Source organism: Ornithorhynchus anatinus, chromosome 6 (genome assembly GCF_004115215.2).
Source record: "Ornithorhynchus anatinus isolate Pmale09 chromosome 6, mOrnAna1.pri.v4, whole genome shotgun sequence".
Taxonomy (NCBI): Eukaryota; Metazoa; Chordata; class Mammalia; order Monotremata; family Ornithorhynchidae; genus Ornithorhynchus; species Ornithorhynchus anatinus.
Window position 1 is genome coordinate 36170615 of NC_041733.1, and position 21374 is coordinate 36191988.

Sequence of the window (21374 nt, forward strand, 5' to 3'; positions counted from 1 at the left end):
CTCTGTGCCTCAGTTACTTCATCCGTAAAATGGGGACTTTGACTGTGACCCCGCATGGGACATGGGACCGTGTCCAACCCAACTGGCTTGTATCCACCCCAGCGCTTAGTACAGTGCCTGGCACATAGTAAGCACTAAACTAATACCATTAATACTATTGTTATTATTATTATTAACACAGGTGCCAATCCCGACTCAGGCAGACGACATGCTACATGGCATTTGCTTATGTCATTTAGAGCCAGCCCTCATCAGTCACATCCCGTCTCACACAAGGTCCACATTCTACAAAGTAGAGAGATCAGTTTCCCCCCTTCTAGACCATGTGCCCGTTGTTGGGTAGGGAATGTCTCTATCTGTTGCCAAACTGTATTTTCCAAGCGCTTAGTACAGTGCTCTGCACACAGTAAATGTTCAATAAATGATTTAATTAATGAATGAACAGTTATCTCCATTTTAAGAGATGAGGCTACTGAAGGATAATCAGTTTAAGTGACTTGCCCAAGATCATTCAGCTGGGGCCAAAACTAGGTCTCCTGCCACCCAGGACTATGCTTTTTCCACTAGGAAATGGTACTTCTCACTGAACAGAACTGTTTCTCAATTACTACTGTCTCTCTGCAATTAGAACCCTCTGCTGATGCCTTTAAATTCTGTAAGAGACCAAGAAGGAGGTACATAAAACATCCCTAGTTACTGCAGCTTAATTTATGCATATTCAAAGAGTTAGTGTGCCCTGTATTCGAGAATCACTACTCTCCTTGAGTACCAAGATTAAACCACCAAAACTCAAACGGGAAGAATGGCATTTCTGGAAGAGGCGTGTTGTAAGGGAATGAAGGCTCAGAGTACACAGCCAACACAGTAAGAAGCCTCCTTTTTTTTTTCTTTTTTTTTAACATCTCCCATTCATTAAGCTAAGGCAGAACAAGTATGTTGTTCAACCTCATATCCTGTTAAGATATGCCTCTAGAGAATGCTCCCAGTGCTATTTTGCTTTCTCAAATGGTGTCAAACTAATGCCTTAGAAACAGTAACAAAGCTCTACTAATTCTAGGTCGAAATAGCCAGGTACATGCTTAGAAATTGTGTGGGTGGACTGAGATGGAAGGCAGGAAGCAAAGTTGATAATGAAGACGACAGAGTGACAGGTGTGTCCTAACCTTAGGGTCGCTGTGGAATTTCTTGGGAGAAGAGTGGGATGGGAGGAGGGCACAAGGCGAGGAAATGGAAAAAAGGAAACTTTTCGATCCAGTGTGCATCCAACATATGGAAATTAAATCTACAGGATGCTAGACAGGCTAAAAATTCCAAGAGATTCAAGGCTGTTTGGATGAATACACGGGCAAGTGGTCCATAACGGATTACTAGAAGGAAAGTGAGGGATGTATTTTGAAAAGTAGAGATGGGATGTAATACATTCTTAAACATTAGAATGTATGTTAGGAAGGACAACCAATCACTCTGTTACCACTGTCAGACCAACTCCTGCCCTGGTCAGGCTCTCAGACTGAAAGAGCAATGGCACTGCTTCCATTCTAAGGATGAGTAAATAATAAAAATAGGGCCACTATCAATAACGGTCCACAACTTTAAAACACTAGTGAGGGCTACAGCAAAGTCAGGAAAAGCCTGATGTAGACTCGGTTTATGTGGAATCTGTTTTTTTGTTTTTTAGGTACATGACCTAACAATGTTAAGGGAGGCATTTCTGCATTTCTTACTTTAAAATCCTCCAATGACTCTGGTTTCTGGGTATACAATGTACACTGTTTAGGGGAAGAACATGAATCAAAAAACCAATGGACCTTAAAAAAAGCCTTTTTCCACTCAGGTAACCCACTTATTAAGATCAAAATAATCTTCATTTTTAATTCTCTGTCCCACTTACCTCTTCCAGGGAACCAGGCCCTGTCCCATGAGAGAATAGTAAAAACTTACTGACAGTGATTTTGCTGCTCATTTACTGAGAAGGAAGAACTATAAAATAGATTCAATTGGAGGGAGTAAGTACCGGCCATATAATGAGTCTGACATAGTTGGCCTTTTAACAGCCAATTATTAGATGTAAATGATCTTATAATTACAAACTAATATAAGACCCCAGCTTCCATCTTTATACACTTACTGGAAAATGCTATATTCAATGTTCAAGAATACCCGGACTTCATACTCACTGAAGAACTGAACAAAAACTTTATCATACCCAGCAGAGGTGTACAGACATTAAACGTTCATAAATGTTTAATAGTTCTTTGAGCATGAATGATTAAAAGGATGGCATAGATGAAGATAAGAATCAATCACTGTGTGCATCTGTTTTCCAAAATATACAACATGACACTGTAGATCTTCTCCATAAGACTAGTTAATACCAAGCATTCTGCATATTTTATAATTATGTGCATTGCCAGCAGAATCTGGCAGGATTTATTGTACTTTTGAGCCTCAAAATAGTAGTCACCCATCAGAGAGACTATTCTAACAAATGGCATGGTAGAATTCTGCGTATCGTGGATCCTGAGCTGAATACTCAATTACACACCCTGGAAGGATTTGGAGTTACGGCTAACACAGACCAAAATATCTGCACACAAAGCCCAAAGTGTAACAGATTGTGGCTTACCTGCCCCTAGAACTGATGTGATGGTTTTCTGAGTGTGTCAGGGTCTGTAAAAAAAGGAATGCTGGGTTACATCAAAAGAAGTAAAATAAAACTAACATTTTTTTCATACCGGCTTACACCTGATGCCCCCTAATTGAGCCCGATTTCTCAACCAGATACGCTACTGGAAGTGTTTTAGCTTCTCTCTCTATAGCCATATTCAGTTGCAGCGGGGGACAGGGAAGAGCTAGAAATGTGACTCATGTAGTGTCCAAAATGAAATGAGCTTGGCAATGCTTCTGTTTTGTTGCATCTGGGTACCTCTCCTTACAATCTGGCCATTTCCACATTCTATTACCGAATCAAGTGAAAACTGCTTATAGTTTTGTCACCTGCCACTCCTCTGCCTGCCCTCTGAGTTCCCTCCCCACTCACACCTATTTTAAAAATCAACCTAAGTCTGACTCTTTCCAAGCTATTTGCCCACCACACCATTTCCTATTTTCTGAGAATGTTTTATATTCATTTTTCCTAACTCTACACTGATTGATCCGCTCTAAACATTCTCACTCCCCTTCCACTACATCACTCTCCATAAGTCTGGAAGTCCATGGTCTTCTTTACAACCCAAGAGGCTGAAATGTACAGATAATGCAACTGTGGATTTAGAAAAATTGCTCAAGCTTTCTGGGAAATTACTTTGGCACCAAAAAATGATTCTAATACACAGCTGAAAATTCCGTGTCAAGTATAATCAACAAATCTAAGTCGCCTTAATTGGTACTTCTAAGTGTTTTTAAGCAAGGAAATAATTATCCCATTTCTCCCATTTTGAGTTTTGGCTTATGAGTTCCTTAAGTTCACTGAAGCCTAAAAGAGGATCTCTGTACTGCATGCAATACATAAGACCATTCTTCCTTTCTCCAAGTCCAGATCTTCTAGGGATAATCTCACCTAAAGAAATAAGATGGGGATACCACACAGGCAGTCACTGAAAAGCTCCATCTGCCATTATCCACAAAATGCCTTACTCTAGTCTTCATGAGAAATGTGTATTCATATTGAGATGCTCTACAAAAAAAAACCACAGGAATTTAAAATCACCTTCAATTTTTTTATGAAATATAGTATTCGGGCTTCAGATGAAGTCCAACAAGAAATACCTCCAGTGCTCTTCACTATAGCAAATACCCTCAGTGATTATCCAGGCCCCCAAAGTGGCAAGGCAGGCCTTGGTTCCCTGGCTGGATTTGCCCGTCTCTGGTGACTTCAGATGAAGTGTCAGAGTTTGACCTCTAAGCAAAGGCAGGTGGCTGCTCCTGATCTTTCCAGACCCAAGATCGTGTGAGAGCTTTCCTCTCCTCACTCATAGCGGGGACAACTGATGTGTGTGTGTGTGTGTGTGCGCATGTATCTTTGTAGACAGGGATCCTGCCTACCAACTCTATTGTACTATTCTCTCCCAAGAGCTTAATACAATGCTCTACACACAATAAGTACTCAATAAATATCACTGATATCATATCCACACCCAAAAGAACTCTGAGAACTTGTTCCTATTTAAGGTACTATCTTACAGGGGTACTGTAAAGAGGCAGTGAGTCAATCCCTTTGAAGAGAAGGAAAGGAGAAACTACATGTATCAGGAAGCAATCTCCGAGCCAACTTTCAACAGAACTTCTGGATGTTTTGACAACGGACAACTCTCACCAGACTGACCTTCATACACCACAGTCTGACATATATCCCCTTGGTTTTCTTTAGGCATGTTTTCAGCCGGTAACACTGAAGTGAATCCCTTTATAATCATTTGCCTGTCTCCTCGGGTGTGTGGCTCTAAGCTGTAGTCACCTGCAATCACCTCCAAACAGCACTATATCCTCTGGCAAATGGGAAAAAATCAATCAACAAAAATGGTATTTATTGAGAACTTACTGTATGCATAGGACTGTGCTAATCTCTTGGGAGAGTCCAATACAACAGAGTTGGCAGACACATTCCCTGTCCCCGAAGAGCTTGCAGTCTAGAGTAGCATTAATATCAACTACAGATTAATTATGGTGCTTAAGGAACCACCATTTTCCTATCCACTTTGCCAGGTTCACCATGACCTTTATCTTCCAGATTTCTCAAACTGTTCCAAAAGGTGGGATGGGCAACCAGCTGTCCCTTGAAAGTAATTCAGTTCAAAGATGATTAAACTGAAGACTGGAGTCATTCACTCAGTTTCCAATTAGTCTTACGCCTAAAGCGAAAAGACTTATGCTAACCCAACAGGGAAATTTGGACTAGTTCTACAAAGCCAATTAGAAAGAAGCCACTGAATTTCCAGCATAATGAAAGAAGACCTACAAAAATCCATCTTGTCTTTATTCATTGTGTGACTTATTGTTCAGGGTACCCTCAGCTGCTGTTAATGCACACATGAATTTTAATGCAAGTCTAAAAATCCATAATTTGGCAGGCATTCTGTTGCAGGGCCTGAATTATCTTACCGGCTTCTGTGGTTTCACAGTTTTAAACTCTAGTCAGTGACTATGACATCAAGAAAATATTAACTGTAAAAATAATCATGACAAGTGTGGAATTTGTTAAGCACTTACTATATGCCAAGCACTGTACGAAGCACCCACAGGGGTAGATACAAGATAATCAGGTACCACATGGGGCTCACAGTCTAAGTACGAGGGAGGACAGGCACTGAATCCCCATTTTACATATAAGGGAACTGAGGCACAGAAAACCAGTCACACAACAGACAAGTGGAAGAGCCAGGATTAGAACCCAGGTCCTCTGACTCCCAGGCTCCTGCTCTTTCCACTAAGCCTCTTGGCAGCTTCCCATCACCTGGTCCAATTTGGCATGATCAAATAAACGTTTTCTTTTAAACATCTGGACCACTGATGGGTTCGTAGTGAGTCTATAAAGAGCAAATCCCTGCTGTCCAACTGTCTATGTTTCTAAGACCTGGACCTAACTCAGGCAGGGGTTGGTGGCCTTTTTTGGCAGAAGAGTCAAACAAAATGAAACCGTTGAGCAGTTGGTATGCAAAGATCCGTCCGATTTATGGTTTCCCTTTGTGACATCGCTACATCTGTGCACAACATAATGTCATGCTACTGGACACAGCTGCTTCAGGGCAACAGCTGTCACTGCCAGCGGGAAAGGGAAGGAAGGAAAGACAAGGGAAGGGAAGAAGGGAGCAAATAAGAGGGGGAAGGGAAGGATAGGAAAGCAGGATTGTGGTGGGGGAGGGAGGGAAGGAGAGTGCGTGTATGCGCAACAGGTAGCTTCCAGAAGCATCCATCGGTAACCAGCAGCTCATACTACCAAGCAGAATGGGAAGCTGTCCAACTCAAGAGGCCAGGGACCTGGTCCCAGACCTCAGAGGTCTCTAGGGGACCTCAAGGCCCAAACCTACTCTGCTCTAACTGGGGAATTCTCAGCCCAACCCACCTAAAAAGGGAGTTTTGGCCCCTCACAGTGAAGATAGGGGAATCTCCATTGACCCTGGATGCTCCCATCAGCTCGTTTTTTACCTCATACTTTCCCGCGACCCGCTGACTTTCCCCTTGTCTTGATCCTTTCTGACCCGTAGCGACACTGCGGATTTCCCCCTACTGCTCTGAAAATCTGACAGCAGGGAAGGAATGCCCTAGACCACCCCTTCTTCTCTCCATCCCTCCTTCTACTCCTGCTCTATTTAATCAGTGGTTTTTACTGAGCCTTTACTGTGTGCACAGAGCTGCGCTAAGCCCTTGGGAGAGTGCAATACAACAGAATTGAGAGCCACGTGCCCTGTCCACAAGGAGCTTACAATTCAGGGTGGGAGATGGGCACAGAAGCTGAGTGAGGAGGGGGAATTGGGTACAATCAGTATTTGTCCCAAGCTAATATTTTTATGTTTGTCAGCCCTGTTTGAGTGTAAGCTCTCTGGGGTCAGGACACGTGTCATTTTTTTTATTATCTACTTCCCACTGGGCACTCGATACATGCTGCGCCTGCTGCTAGCAGTATTACTTCCACCATCACCCTTATTGCCACCCACAAACACAGTGCAGAAGAGAGGGTCACTCACACATCGCGTCTTCTCTGTCACACGCAAACAAAGGAAGAGGACCTCGCAGACAGCAGCGAGCTCTTGGAAAATGAGGGACAACTAGGTAAATGTTGAACAAAGCTTCTCCAGAGGCCCAGACCTTTCTCCCTGGACAACAGTCCTTGCCCAAATCCAGCTGATAACTCACCAGGGTCTGCCTCACATATGAGCTGTACAGTCTGATTGCTGGAGCGCTAAAATGCAAGACTGTGAGAGAATGATGGGATCAATTTGGAAAAGAGTAGCATGTCTGTGGGCTGCGAGTGCTGTCTGTGGGCTGCGAGTGCTCCGTGGCCTGGGGCTAGACTGAAATCAAGTTTGTGTTTTTAATTGGAAGGCACAAGAAGAGTCTTAAAAATAAATCAGTAAAATAAATAAAAGGGCAGTTTTACTTCCTATAATGATTGCCTTGGGTGGCCGGCCTTGAGATTGTGTCAAGCTCCAATATTACAAAGGCACTTTATCGTACAAAATATTTTCCAAACTCTCAATGGACTCAAAACATTTTCCTAGACTTCAAAAAAAATAATAAAACTTGAGAGAGCTCTATTGTGTTAATCTGGAAAATAGTTTTCTGTAACTGCAAAAAAGTGTGGCAGTGTTAATTTTTTTTTAAGTGAAGTCTAGTCCTCAGGCATAATCTACATCATAGATGACAGGAACTCATCTGATTTTTGTTTCACTGACATCTGCAGAAGCCCATTTATGTCACTAGTGTGGCCAAAGTTGGGATCTTAGGCATCCCAGAAAACCTCTTTTCTGTTTAAATTAAGAACATTCCCTCTGATGTCAAGATGAGGAATCCTTGCCCATCACAGCCATTCGACATTTTCCACTGGGGTCAGTGTTGTTCTGCTTCTTTTCTCCTTATAACAGAGCAAGAGAGAAGGGCTTTGGTAAACCTCCTTGGGAATCTTCAATTTGGCTCCCTCCTTCATCACTCTACTACTGGACAGTATCGGCAGGTATACTTTTCAACTGCAGTAAGGGCAAACTGTAAAAGACCAAGTTATACAATGAAACAATAAGTTCTCTTCAAGGAGAGGCACCTCCTTGTCCCAATCTTCTCTCCCACCAGTCTTTGAGAGCATCTTGGATTCCAAGAAAGAAGGAAATTTTGAACTCTTTTTGTCAGAAAAACAACTGGAGATATGGAGTGTGTCATGGTGTGGTAGGGGCTGATGGGATCCACAGACTGAAAGAGTTAAGAAGCCCTGTCCTCTCTTTGGACAAAGGGAGATGGACCGAAAAACTTAAGGGCCCTGCCAGCCTCATAGTTCCAGCAGAAAATACTGTAATTAATGTCTTCAAAGCTGACAGATCAAGCTACCTCTGAGGATGTGTCTCATTTAGAACCCTGAGGGAGGTTCTACAGCCAAGGCTGACCCACCCCTGCCCACAGTGTGGAGGGCAAAAACAGCCAAAAGAAGGGGAATACCTTCTGGAGTTGTTCCATCAGCATTAAAGATTTCCGACCAAAAAACTATCTAGGGCAGATAATAATAATAATAATAATGATACCAGCATTTATGCATTATACGCAAGCACTGTACTAAGCACTGGGGTAGATACAAGATCATCAGGTCAGACACAGACTATCCCACATGGGGCTCACAATCTAAGGAGGGAGAACAGGCACCGATTCTCCATTTTACATAGGAGGGAACTGCGGCCCAGAGACCTTAAGTGACTTGCCTGGGGTCACACAGCAGACAGGTAGCGTGGCGGAGTCGGGATCACAGCCCAGATAGTTTATAACACATCTCCCACAGGCTGAGCGGGAATCCTGAAAACAGCTAACTCGCAACCCTCTGCTGGCCTGTAGTCATGTATCAGAGCAATGGGTTTAGCTGTGGTCACTCTGGCTGGAAATGGGTTGTGGAAAGACCATCATCACCTGCACTTCAAAGGGGGGCATTCCTCTTCCCAGCTAGTTTCTTGCTGTTCCTACTGCCCCAGAGGGAATATGATTTGCAGGGACTAAAGAGGGCCAATAGGGCTACCTCGAAGATGAGCGTCATCAATTCCCTAATGCAAGTTTCCTGACCTAGACTGTAAGCTCGTTGTGGGCGGCCAATGTGTCCGTTAATTGTCATATCGTACTCTCCCAAGCGCTTAGTACAGTGCTCTGCATACAGAACACGCTTGATAAATAGTCTCCGAGTGCCTGGGACTCCAGGAACACCCACCCATCCTAATGACAGGTCCACATTACACTGTACATGACTAATAAGGATTTTGCAAAATGACTAGGGACTCGTTCATTGTTATGAATCTTAATGTAAGTAAATGAGATTGGTGATCAAAACCAGCTTCGTTATTTTCTTTCAATGCAGTATTTGGTGGGGAGAGGTGCCTCTTTGGGGATAGGGACAGTGTTCCAAGATTAAGGCAGAGAAAAGGGAGGAAGGGAAGACAGAAGCCCAGGAAATAGAAACAAAGAGGCAGACACCCATCCTTCCATACACTGGCACACACAAATACACACAAACCGTTCAGATGATTACTTACCTCAGACAGTTTTTCAATGATATTTGTCAAGTGCTTACTATGTGCCAAGCAGTGTTCTAAGCACCGAGGGGAGAACGTGAGTCGATCGGGTCGGACACAGTACCCGTCCGACAAGAGGCTCACGGTCCAGGAAGGAGGAAGAGCGCGTTTTCAATCCTCATTTTACCGATGAAGCAACTGAGGCACTAGGAAGTTAAGTGACTTGCCCACAGTCACACAGCCGGCAATTATCAGAGCGGGGATTAGAACACAGGGTGGGCTCTTTCCACTAGGCCACGTTGTTTCTCAGTGTTTGCTTCTCAGTGACAGCAATATTGAAAGGGACAGTATAGTAGGGGTGTTCTATTGGAAGGACTGCTCCTACATTCCACACTGCCTTGCTCTGAGTCACAGCGACTGCTAAGCCCCTGCTAAGCCACTGCCCCCCAGTCCTCTGAAGGAGGATCTAGCCTGGAGAGCGGCCCCAGGACTCCAGAAACCCACACAGCAGCATCAGCAGCCGCTTCGGTCCGGAGCAGGAGCCGAAAGCCAGGCTCTGGCAGAGGTGGGGCATGGGATGGTCACTGCGTCTCTCTCCTCATAGGTTCTGCCTGTGAACAGCTATCCCGCAGAGTTTATGGAACCTCGAGACGGGGCATGGGGAACTGCAACTTTGACAGTCCTGCTAGACAGCATCATGTACATCATACAACTGAAGAGGAAGCGTGGCCTCGTGGAAAGAGCAGGGGGGTTTGGAATCGGGGATCCTGGATTCAAATCCTGGCTCTGTTGCGCTTATCTGCTGTGTGAGACCTTGGGCAAGTCATGTCACTTCTCTGTGCCTCATTCCCTCATCTGCAAAATGGGGATTCAATACCTGTCCTCTCTCTTAGGCTGTGAGCCCCATAATAATAATAATGTTGGTATTTGTTAAGCGCTTACTATGTGCCGAGCACTGTTCTAAGCGCTGGGGTAGACACAAGAGAATCAGGTTGTCCCACGTGGGGCTCACAGTCTTCATCCCATTTTACAGATGAGGGAACTGAGGCACCAAAAAGTTAAGCGACTTGCCCAAAGTCACACAGCGGACAAGTGGCCGAGCCAGGATTCGAACCCATGACCTCTGACTCCCAAGCCCGGGCTCTCTCCACTGAGCCATGCTTGAATAATAATGTTGGTATTTGTTAAACACTTACTATGTACCAAGCACTGTTCTAAGCACTGGGGTAGATACAAAGTAATAACGTTGTCCCACATGGGACTCTAAGTCTTAATCCCCATTTTACAGATGAGGTAACTGAGGCAAAGAGAAGCTAAGTGACCTGCCCCAAGTCACACAGCTAACAAGTAGCAGAGCCGGGATTAGAACCCACAACCTGTGACTTCCAAGCCCATGTTCTTTCCACTAAACCACATTCTCAGCCCCACGAGGGACCTGATCATCTTGTATCTAGCCCAGCCTTTAGTGCAGTGCTTGGCACGTAGTAAGCCTTAACCAACACCACAATTAGTATTCTATAAAGCTGCTACTTATATCATGGCCTGTTCTAAAACTTAGAGATGCTCATATGTCTTGCTCTAAAGGCACAAAGATCCTCCATTTCTGGAATGTCATCTAGTGTTTCCTCTCAACTTTCATGTGAAACTTGAAACTTGTGGAACAGTGGGTTCCAGTCTGAAGCATGCATCGAGTGAGGAGAGACAGGCCAGTTTTCTGACTCAAAATGGCAGTGCCTGTGTTCCACTTCTCATCAGGATAATGAATCTCCCTGACTCATTTATTCTATTAAGATCAAAAAAGATCTAAATTAAGACAGTGAAAGGACATGGTTGGCTCAGGGGACTGGAGGGTGGTTCACATTTTTTTGGTCTCTGGATCACTGTGTGAAATCAGCATCACTCCTTGGAGGATTGATTTTTCAAATCGACACCTATCATTTACTTCTTTACACTGGTTTGGATAGATAGTTTTTTTAAGAAGGAGAGAAAGTAACTATTATGTATATATCTTCAAATTACATATCAGGAAGTATTTATATTAATGTCTGTCTCAGCCTCTAGACTGTAAGCTCATTGTGGGCAGGGAATGTGTTGGCCAACTGCTGTACTGTACTCCCCCAAGCACTCAGTACTGTGCTCTGCACACGGTAAACGCTCAATAACTACCACTGATTCATTTGATTTCTGGAATTAACTGAATTCGGCAATTAACTTTTGACTACTACATGTTGGTGGGGAGTAAAAAGATTGGTAGAATCTGATGAAGAGGCAATGATTTTTCTTTGGTAAGAAGTTATAAAAAACAGGAAATCAGGCAGATTTCAAAGAACAAGCACAAAGACAGTATTTGTAAGTCTTGACAATGCCAGATATCAAGACTGCTTAGATTATTTCAGGATAATTTTATATTACCTTGTTCATCTCTTATTATTTCTACACAGAAGTCCAGGAGATAATATTGTTCATTTTGAACACATTTGATTACCATAATTTCCTGGCATTTTACCAAACTCACATTATTTAAATCTAGCTCTTCCTTGAATCAGTAAATCTTTGTACTAGTCTTGGCAAAAAGAGGAGTATTTGTAAGACGGCGCTACCACCTGGATTGTAAATAACTGAAGGATACGATTGTGCCCACTCTTAAATCTATACCAGAATGCACTATAACCGCTAACTCCCTGGTTAGGAGAGGTCTTGTGAGTTGGAGTAAAATATTCAGACAAATTCTACTCCCATTGTCTAAATGTATATACCAAAAACAAATTCTACCACAGTAAATTTTATAAACATTCAAGATTTGGGTGCAAAAACACCAAAATAACATGGAAAGTTTATGAACAATTATTATTATTCTTGTTATTATCACTGTGATTTTTTGCTAAGCACTTACCATATACCAAGAACCGTACTAAGTGCTGGAACAGATACGAAATAATCAGTCGGACCCAATCCCTGTCCCATATGGGGCTCTGAGTCTAAGTGAGAGGGAGAAGAGACATTTAATCCCCATTTTATTGATGAGGAAACTGAGGCACCGTTTAGTGACTTGCGCTGTGACCCTGGGCCAGGAATACCTGGGGTAGTGGATAAAGCACGGGCCCGGGAGTCAGAAGGTCATGGGTTCTAATCTCAGATCTGCCACTTGGGGGCGGGAGGGGGTGCCCATCTTAGCCCGAAGCCACTTTTAGTTCCAAGACCACCCAGGTGTACAGCTTGAGAGCAATGAGTTGCTTGACTTCCTCTGAACCTTCCTCTACCACCAAACATACCCAACCCACCTCCTGAACCTTTAGCAATTTAAGGAGCCTGGGGAAAAGCTAGGCACCTTGGAGAGGGCAATGTCCTCAATAAGCATCTGTTGAATGACTGACATTCAGCTGGGATTCTATAATCGATTCGCAGACTCCCTTAGTCCCAGCTTCAAGTGGGGCCCCCATATGTCGTCGGGGACCTGGCTGGACAGGAAACCGGTGAGACATTCAAGTGCTAAACAGCCTCTAGCTGAGAGGAGAGCTGGCACCTGGAGGAGAAGTGCCAATCAACATGTGCCAGGCTTGCCCTTGCCAAAAATTCGGCTTCGACAGACTTGGAAAGGGGCTCTCCACTTGACTTTGCCAAAGCTAAAGAGGAGGCAGAGGCTAGTACTGGCTAGGTTTGGAGGAATTTCTGATCCCAGGGCCCTTCTGGGAATCACAATGGGGGTCTTAGAAAGAGCCAAATAAGGAAAGCTGAAATAAGAACCCCTCGGGTCAACACAATCAGTCAATAGTCAACTACCTCATGTCTTGTGTTGGACTGGAAAAAGAACTGAAAAGACAAGATCTCTACTTTACAGGAGCATATCCAGGAACCAAACATAGCCAAAAAAAACACATCAAAAAACTATCTGATCCTTAACAACAACGTTCATGAGGACTGGGTACCCACAGAGGGACGGGGCCATGTTTAATTCTCATCTATTTCCTCTAAGAGCATAGTAAAGTGCTCAGCACGAGGGGAGAAGCAGTGTGGCCTAGTGGAAAAAGCACAGGTTTGGGAGTCGGAGGACCTGGGTTCTAATCCCCGATCAGCTGTGTGACCTTGGGCAAGACATTTAACTTCTCTGTACCTCAGTTACCTCATCTGTCAAATGGGGACAAAGACTGTGAGTCGTATGTGGGACAGGGACTGTGACTGATCCGATTACCTTGTATCTACACCAGTACTTGGTACAGTGACTGTCACATAGTAAGTGCTTAATAACATTATTATTATTATTATCATATTTAAAGTAAGTGTTTAATATACATGGCTCTTTTCATTCATTCAATAGTATTTATTGAGCGCTTACTATGTGCAGAGCACTGTACTAAGCGCTTGGGATGAACAAGTCGGCAACAGATAAGAGACAGTCCCTGCCGTTTGACGGGTTTACAGTCTAATCGGGGGAGATGGACAGACTAGAACAATGGCAATACATAGAGTCGAGGGGAAGAACATCTCGTAAAAACAATGGCAACTAAATAGAATCAAGGCGATGTACAATTCATTAACAAAATAAATAGGGTAATGAAAATATATACAGTTGAGCGGACGAGTACGGTGCTGTGGGGATGGGAAGGGAGAGGTGGAGGAGCAGAGGGAAAAGGGGAAAAAGGGGGTTTAGCTGCGGAGAGGTAAAGGGGGGTGGCAGAGGGAGTAGAGGGAGAAGAGGAGCTCAGTCTGGGAAGGCCTCTTGGAGGAGGTGAGTTACCCCAGAGTTAAGGTTGTAGCTGCCAAGCATCCGCCATCACCCCAATGCCAATATTTGTTTAAGTAACAAATCCTCGGTGAAGCAGAACTGAAAATTTATCTCTTTTGCTGCATCACATATTGAGCAAATGCAGTCCAGATGGTCCTATACATTTTCTTTCAGCTGACAATGCAAAGCAAGTTTACTTTCACTCAGCTTAACTGGCATGTCTGGTTGGGTGTACTTTCCGGGTTTACGGTAGAGAGAATGGAGCTACATAATTCTCAAGCAGAAAAAACAAAGGGCGCCTAATGAACAACTGGAATGAAAAGAAAAATAGAAAAGGCAGTACGGCTCTACCCCAGTTACAGCTGTTAATTGGTTCCATGAAAATGGAGTGAAAAGGAAAAGCAGTAAGTGAAGTACAGCTTCTCAAAGAAAATAATCTGCTTTAATGCATTTCCAAAATCCAAAAGCTTAACCAAAGTAATATAAATATTATTTAAAACAGTGAATAAAAACAACACAGTATAAGATCAAATAACAATAGAACTATCTGCCAAGAATGAAAAATTTTGAATTAGAGTTCTGCTTGTAGATTTGGAAGTGCAGTAACTACTTCATTCTCCTTGATCCCCTCCAATCTGGCTTCTGACCCCTTCACTACCTAGAAACTGCCATCTCAAAGGTCACCAGTGATCATCTTGCCACATTCAATGGCCTGTATGCCATTCTAATCTTTCTCAATCTCTCGGCTGCTTTTGATCTTGTGGATCGCCCCCCTCCTCCTGGAAACATTATCTAACCTTGGCTTCACTGACGCTGGTTCCTCTCCTGGTTCTCCTCTCATCTCTCCGGCCACTCATTTGCAGTCTCTTCTCCAGCTCCTCCTCTGCCTACCACACTCTGACTTTAACAGTCCCTCAAGGCTCAGTTAATAATGTTGGTATTTGTTAAGCGCTTACTATGTGCAGAGCACTGTTCTAAGCGCTGGGGTAGACACAGGGGAATCAGGTTGTTCCACGTGGGGCTCACAGTCTTAATCCCCATTTTACAGATGAGGTAACTGAGGCACAGAGAAGTTAAGTGACTTGCCCACAGTCACACAGCTGACAAGTGGCAGAGCTGGGATTCGAACTCATGACCTCTGACTCCAAAGCCCATGCTCTTTCCACTGAGCCACGCTGCTTCAGTTCTAGGTCTCCTTCTATTCTCCCTCCACATTTACTCCCCTAGAGAACTTATTTGCTCCCACAGCTTCAACTACGACCAACTTACATCTCCAGCCCTGATCTCCTTCTCTGCAGTCTCGCATTTCCTACTGCCTTCAGGACATCTCTACTTGGATGTCCCACCAACAACTCTAATTCCACATCTACAAAACAGAATTCCTCACCTTCCCACCCAAACCCTATCTTCCCCATGACCTTCCCATCACCCTAGACAGCACCAATATACTCCCTGTCTCACAGGTCCTTAACCTTGGCATTATCCCTAACTCAGCTTTATCATTCAACCCACATAATCTGTCACCAAATCCTATCGGTTCTAGGTTACACAGCATTGCTAAAATCCACCCTCTCCTCTCGCACCGTGGCGTAGTGGATAAAGCATGGGCGTGGGAGCCAGAAACTCATGGGTTCTAATCCCGGCTCTGCCACTTGTCTGATGCATGACCTTAGGCAAGTCACTTCACTTCTCTGTGCCTCAGTTACCTCATCTGTAAAATGGGGATTAAGAATGTGAGCCCCACATGGGACAAGGACTGTGTCCAACCTAATTTGCTTGTATCTACCCCAGCAATCAGGACAGTGTCTGACACATTGCAAGCACTTAACAAATACCCTAATTATTATTATCTACCATGCTAAACTAAGCACTTAGCCTACCCCACCTTCACTACCCTATCAGCCTCCTTGCTGACCTTCCCGTCTCCTGCTTCTACTACTTCAGTCCGTCTTTCACCCGGCTGCCCCCTACAGAGCCGTTCAGTCCATGTTTCCTCACTCCTCAAGAACCTCCAGTGGTTGCCCATCCACCTCTGAAAACAAAAACTCCTTAACAGAAGCTTTGAAGTATCAGTCCCCTTGCCCCTCCTACCTTACCTCACTCATCTCATACTATAACCCAACCCCTACAATTTGCTCCTCTAATGCCAATGCTACTCACTGTTCCTCAATCTCCTCCAGCTTGCTACCCCTATCTCACAGCCTGCCTCTGGCCTGCAACTTCCTCCCCTATTTCCAACAGACCTTCACTCTCCCTTCAAAGCCATATTAAAAGCACATTTCCTCCAAGAGGCCTCCCCCACTACGTCCTCATTTTCTCTACAGCCTCTCTCATCTGCCGCATGCTTGCACTTCATTTGTACAAGAATGTTCTGGAACCATCACCTGACTCCTCAAAAACTCCAGTGGTTGCCTATCCACTTTCATATCTAACAAAAACTCCTCTCCATTGGCTCCCTCCTACCTCACCTCGCTTTTCTTCTCCTACAATGCAGCCCGCACGCACGCTTTACTCCTCTGAAGCAAACCTTCTCATTGTACCTCTATCTCGCCTGTCTCACCGCCTACCCCTAGCCCATGTCCTGCCTCTGGCCTGGAAAGCCCGACACACAACCACTCTCCGGCCACTTCAAAGCCTTATCGAAGACACATCTCCTCCAAGGGGCCTAAAGAGTAAGCCCTACTTTTCCTCATCTCCCACTCCCTTCTGTGTCACCCTGACTTGCTCCCTTTGTTTCTCCCCGCTCCCAGCTCCAAAGCTCTTACATTCGTATCTGTAATTAATTTTAATTTCCATCTCCCCCTCTAAACTGTAAGCACCATATTACTGTGCCAAGCACATAGTACAGTACTCCTTAAATACATAACACTCAAATACAACTGACTGACTGATTCATTCTCAGAGTGTTATCTTTCTCACCCTATTCAGCAATACGGCACCTGCCATTATCTATGCTAAATATATGGCACTATCTAATCCAAAATGTAAATGGCCTTTAATTACTCTATCAAATCAATCAAATCACTTCAAAAGGAGAAAAAAACCTTGACAATGCAACTGCATTAAAATTTAAAGCTCCAGCACAAAAAAACACTAAAAGAAGAGTGCATTATATGTGATCTGAATAACTGAGCCACTGGATTAATAAGATCATAGCAAAAAAACATCTCTCACAGTATGTCAACACTGGAAGAGAGAACAACACAGAAATGGAATGATATTATTCCATCTTTTCTTTAATTCAAGGGAGGCTTAAATAAACATAATTATGACAAATGAAGACTCTGGGGAACAATTAATTTGCTAGAGCTATAATCATGCAGGTTAAGGTATTTGTTTTATCCTTGCCCTACAAGACTACACACAACCTTCCACATGCAAACATATATGAGCTCTTAACTTTACCTTCCCAACTTGGCTTCATGAAAGACAGTGTATTATGAGAAGAAGCAGTGACATCTAGTCAAAGAGCCCAGGAGTCAGAAGACCTAGGTTCTAGTTCCAGCTCTGTCACTGGCTTCCTTTGTGATAGGGTACATCAAACTTTCTAGGTCTCAGTTTTCTCAATCGAAAAATGAGATAATGACACTTACCTATTTACTTATAACAATAATAATGTTGGTATTTGTTAAGCGCTTACTATGTGCAGAGCACTGTTCTAAGCGCTGGGGTAGATACAGGGTGATCAGGTTGTCCCACGTGGGGCTCATAGTTCTTTTTAATTCCCATTTTACAGATGAGGTAACTGAGGCAATTATCTAACCGTTAATGCTCAAACACTCTGGAAAATGAAAAGGCCATTTTCAAATTTAATATATGACTGTCATTTCCTGTTTTAGATATGGGGTTAGTTCTGGTGCAGTATGAACTGGAGAGGAGCAAACCATAATTAGGCCAAATCATTACTGTTTTTTCAACCTTATCCAAGTTCATCTGAAGGATCTCATCTCCCAGACTCTTGGGGTAAAGGCACTGATTCAAGTTGGAATTTGGTTTGAAAAAACTAGGCTGGCTAAGGAAAAGATGAAGAAAAGGGAATTGAAAATTAATTGACAATTAACTTGGCTTCAGCCTATCTCAAGGGGATGGTGTGGAAAGGAAGCAGTAACATCTGCTTTTAGTTCACTATGCTCTGGCATCTTACACAGGCAGGGCTCCATAACCTTTTTCGTCTGTCTCAGAAAAATATGGCTGTTAACTTTGGTTGAAGATCCCCCTTCTTTTTTCCTGTGTTTTTCTCCTCAGTGGAGATGTGTCCTAATTAGCCCATGCTTAGCTGCACAGAATTCCTAGCTAGACATTAAAAGGAGAGGAGGGGAAGACAGACATTTTGCTAGTTGACATTTGATCTTGTTATCAAGTAGCTCTCCAAACGGTGCAGGCAAGGAAAGTGTAGCCTAGTAGAGAAGCATTGTAGCCTTTGGGAAAAAGCACAGGCCTGGGAGTCCGAGGAGCTGGGTTCTAATCCTGACTCTTGCCACTTGTCTGCAGTGTGCTCTTAGGCAAATCACTTAACTTCTTTGTGCCTCAGTCACTTCATCTGTAAAATGGGGATTAAGACTGTGTCCAACCTGATTGTCTTCTATCTATCTCAGTGCTTACTATTTAATATATACCATAAAACAAGGAAACAATTTTATTTAGTTGCACTCAAGCACATTTGGAGAAACATTTCAAGAGCCCTCTCATAGTCTGGATTTCAACAAATCTATGCAAAATTCTACATGCTAAAATAATCCAGATAACTGATGCCTAAGGTTATAATTTAGTCTGAATTACCTGGATGCTTCAAGCTAAAAAAAAATGATGCACCTCCCACAAATCACTCAATTCACTAAACGGTATTTATTGAGCAAAGCACTGTACTATTTGGGAGAATAAAATGTAACAGTTGGTAGAACATTCAGTGCCCACAACAATTTTACCATTTGATCAATCGTATTTATTCAGTGTTAGCTCTGTGCACAGCACTGTACCAAGGTCTTGGGATAGGATAAGAGAATTAGTAGATATGATCCCTGCTCTCCAGAAGCTTGCAATCTATCAGAGGAGGCAGACACTAAAATAAATGACAGTAAGGGGAAACAGCAGACTATAAAGATATATTTCTAAATACTAAGGCAGGAGCAGGGTGGGGGAAAGAGAAGGGGGAAGTGAAAACCCAATCGCTTATGTGGTGCGAAAGTGTTGGAAGTGTCGGAAGTTGCAGCTGGGGAGGAAATCGGGTGGGGAGATGAGAGATTAATCAAGGAAGGTCCCCTGGAGATGGGATGTCAGAACGGTTTTGAAGGTGAGCAGAGCAGTGGTCTGTCAGATATGAAGAGGGTGGGAGTGCCAAGCCACAGGAGGGCATGAGCAAGACGTCAGCTGCTAGAGAGACAAGAGCAAAGTCCAGAGAGTAGGCTGGCTTGAGAGAAATGAAGCTTACCTAGAAGTATTTATTAAGGGGAGAAGAGCAGGGATAAGTAGTTGAGAGAGAGCTGATTATCTTAGAGCCAAGCAAGGTTCAGGGATTTCTGTTGGATGCAGAGAGGAATGGGCCACCACCGAAGATTTTCAAGGAGTGAGGAAACAAGCGCAAAGCTACTTTTTAGAAAAATGATCAGAGGGGCAGACTGATAAGGACTGGAGAGGGGAGAGACTGGAGGCAAGGTGGTTTGTGAGGAGGCTGCTGATAATTACGGTATTTGTTAAACACTATGTTTAACACTAAGCTCTTGTTTCTCTGACGATGCGGTAGTTGAGTTGGGCTATGGCAAGCACCCGGACCAGTGTGATGGCAGTTTGAGTGTAGAGGAAAGGGAAGAGTCTGAAGAGGTGGTGAAGGGATAAGTGACAGAATCTGGAGAATTGAGGCCAGAATATTTTGGAAGTCAGAATTAGGCTAATAATGTACATGCACAGACACCTGTCCTATTAATCAATCATCAGTGATGTTTACTGTATGCTTACTGTGAGCAGAGCACTATACTTGGAGGCTCATCGCTCAGAGAAGCAGTGTGGCTCAGTGGAAAGAGCACGGGCTTTGGAGTCAGGGCTCATGAGTTCGAATCCCAGCTCTGCCACTTGTCGGCTGTGTGACTGTGGGCAAGTCACTTAACTTCTCTGTGCCTCAGTTCCCTCATCTGTAAAATGGGGATTAAGACTGTGAGCCCCACGTGGGACAACCTGATTCCCCTATGTCTACCCCAGCGCTTAGAACAGTGCTCGGCACATAGTAAGCGCTTAACAAATACCAACATTATTATTATTATTACTAAGCACTCAGGAGAGTACAACACAACAGAGTTGGTAGGCATGATGGCTGCCCACAAGGAGCTTACAGTCTACAGTGGGAGATAAACATTAATACCAATCTGTTGTATCGTACTCTCCCAAGGGCTTCATACAGTGCTTGACACACAGTAAGTGCTCAATAAATACCATTGATTGATAGATAGATTGAAGACCCCAGTCTTATTATGCATGCCACAGACAGCCCTAAGCAGCCAGGATGTGGCAGGACAGATGGCTCGGCTAAGAGAGATGGGGAACTTCTTTGACAGTAACAGGTGGTTAAGGCCCCTGCTAGAATAATCTAAAACACAAGAATGAAAATTATTGCCGCCTCTAATGTCTGTGCATCTTCATTACCAAGTTCCACATGTCGGTGTCCTGATTCTTCTTCTTCTATATCTTCACATCAACTGATAATTGTCCCATTGGTGCATTTTTGTGTTTGCATATTAAAAAAAAAGTTAGAATAAGTGAAAATTCTACCCTCCTCAGGATTGCCCTGGGGTCTCTATAGGGACTTCTTTAGCTCTGTCACCTTACTTGGAATGCAACTGTTCACTTTGCAGAAGGTGGATGGCTTTGTCTGCTTCTATTAAATCGAATATTTATTCAGCAAAAGCAATTTAGGAGTCCTGCCAGAGAAAGCTGCAGTGTAGAGCATTTCTTCTTTCCTTTTAGTAATGGGGCTAGTCAGTTTCCAAGTGAGGTATTAGCCCATGCCTCTTGCTTTCTTGCTAAAAAGGAAGAGGTTTTATTTAATCCTACAAGACCACAGTCACCTCTAACAAGGTGAAACTACTGGTATGTAAAGACCAGGGAAGCCACCTTTCCAATTAAATTACAGCGATAACAACAACAGTCAATCCCTTCACTCTTAGCTCCACTGCTTCCCCCATCTCTCAATTACAATAATTTTCCTTTAATTAATACCTCCTTGTACTTATTTAGTGCCTGTCCTCCACACTTAGAAATGCAGCACAGCTTGCCTTAGAACAAGTCAACCCAACGGTAAGACCCACTACTAAAATTCAGCCATTTTTTCTTTTAAAGTGTCGTTTGTTAAGTGCTTACTATGTGTCAGGCACTGTAGTAAGCACTGGAGTAGATACAAACTAATCAGCATGGACACAGTTCACATCCTTTTGGGGGCTCACCGTCATAATCCCCATTTGACAGATAAG

General features: G+C 43.6%; 1 protein-coding gene and 1 long non-coding RNA gene across 10 annotated transcripts in view; one reads left to right on the forward strand and one right to left on the reverse strand.

Annotated features, from left to right (window-relative positions):
• GRIA3 (glutamate ionotropic receptor AMPA type subunit 3) overlaps nucleotides 1–21374 on the forward strand; it is a 261251-nt gene that overhangs the window by 94827 nt on the left and 145050 nt on the right. The window lies entirely within an intron of this gene.
• LOC120638444 overlaps nucleotides 2556–21374 on the reverse strand; it is a 54932-nt gene continuing 36113 nt past the window's right edge. Inside the window, exon 3 of the long non-coding RNA XR_005660106.1 lies at nucleotides 2556–2670. This is a non-coding gene — a long non-coding RNA (uncharacterized LOC120638444). The remainder of the gene's footprint in view (nucleotides 2671–21374) is intronic.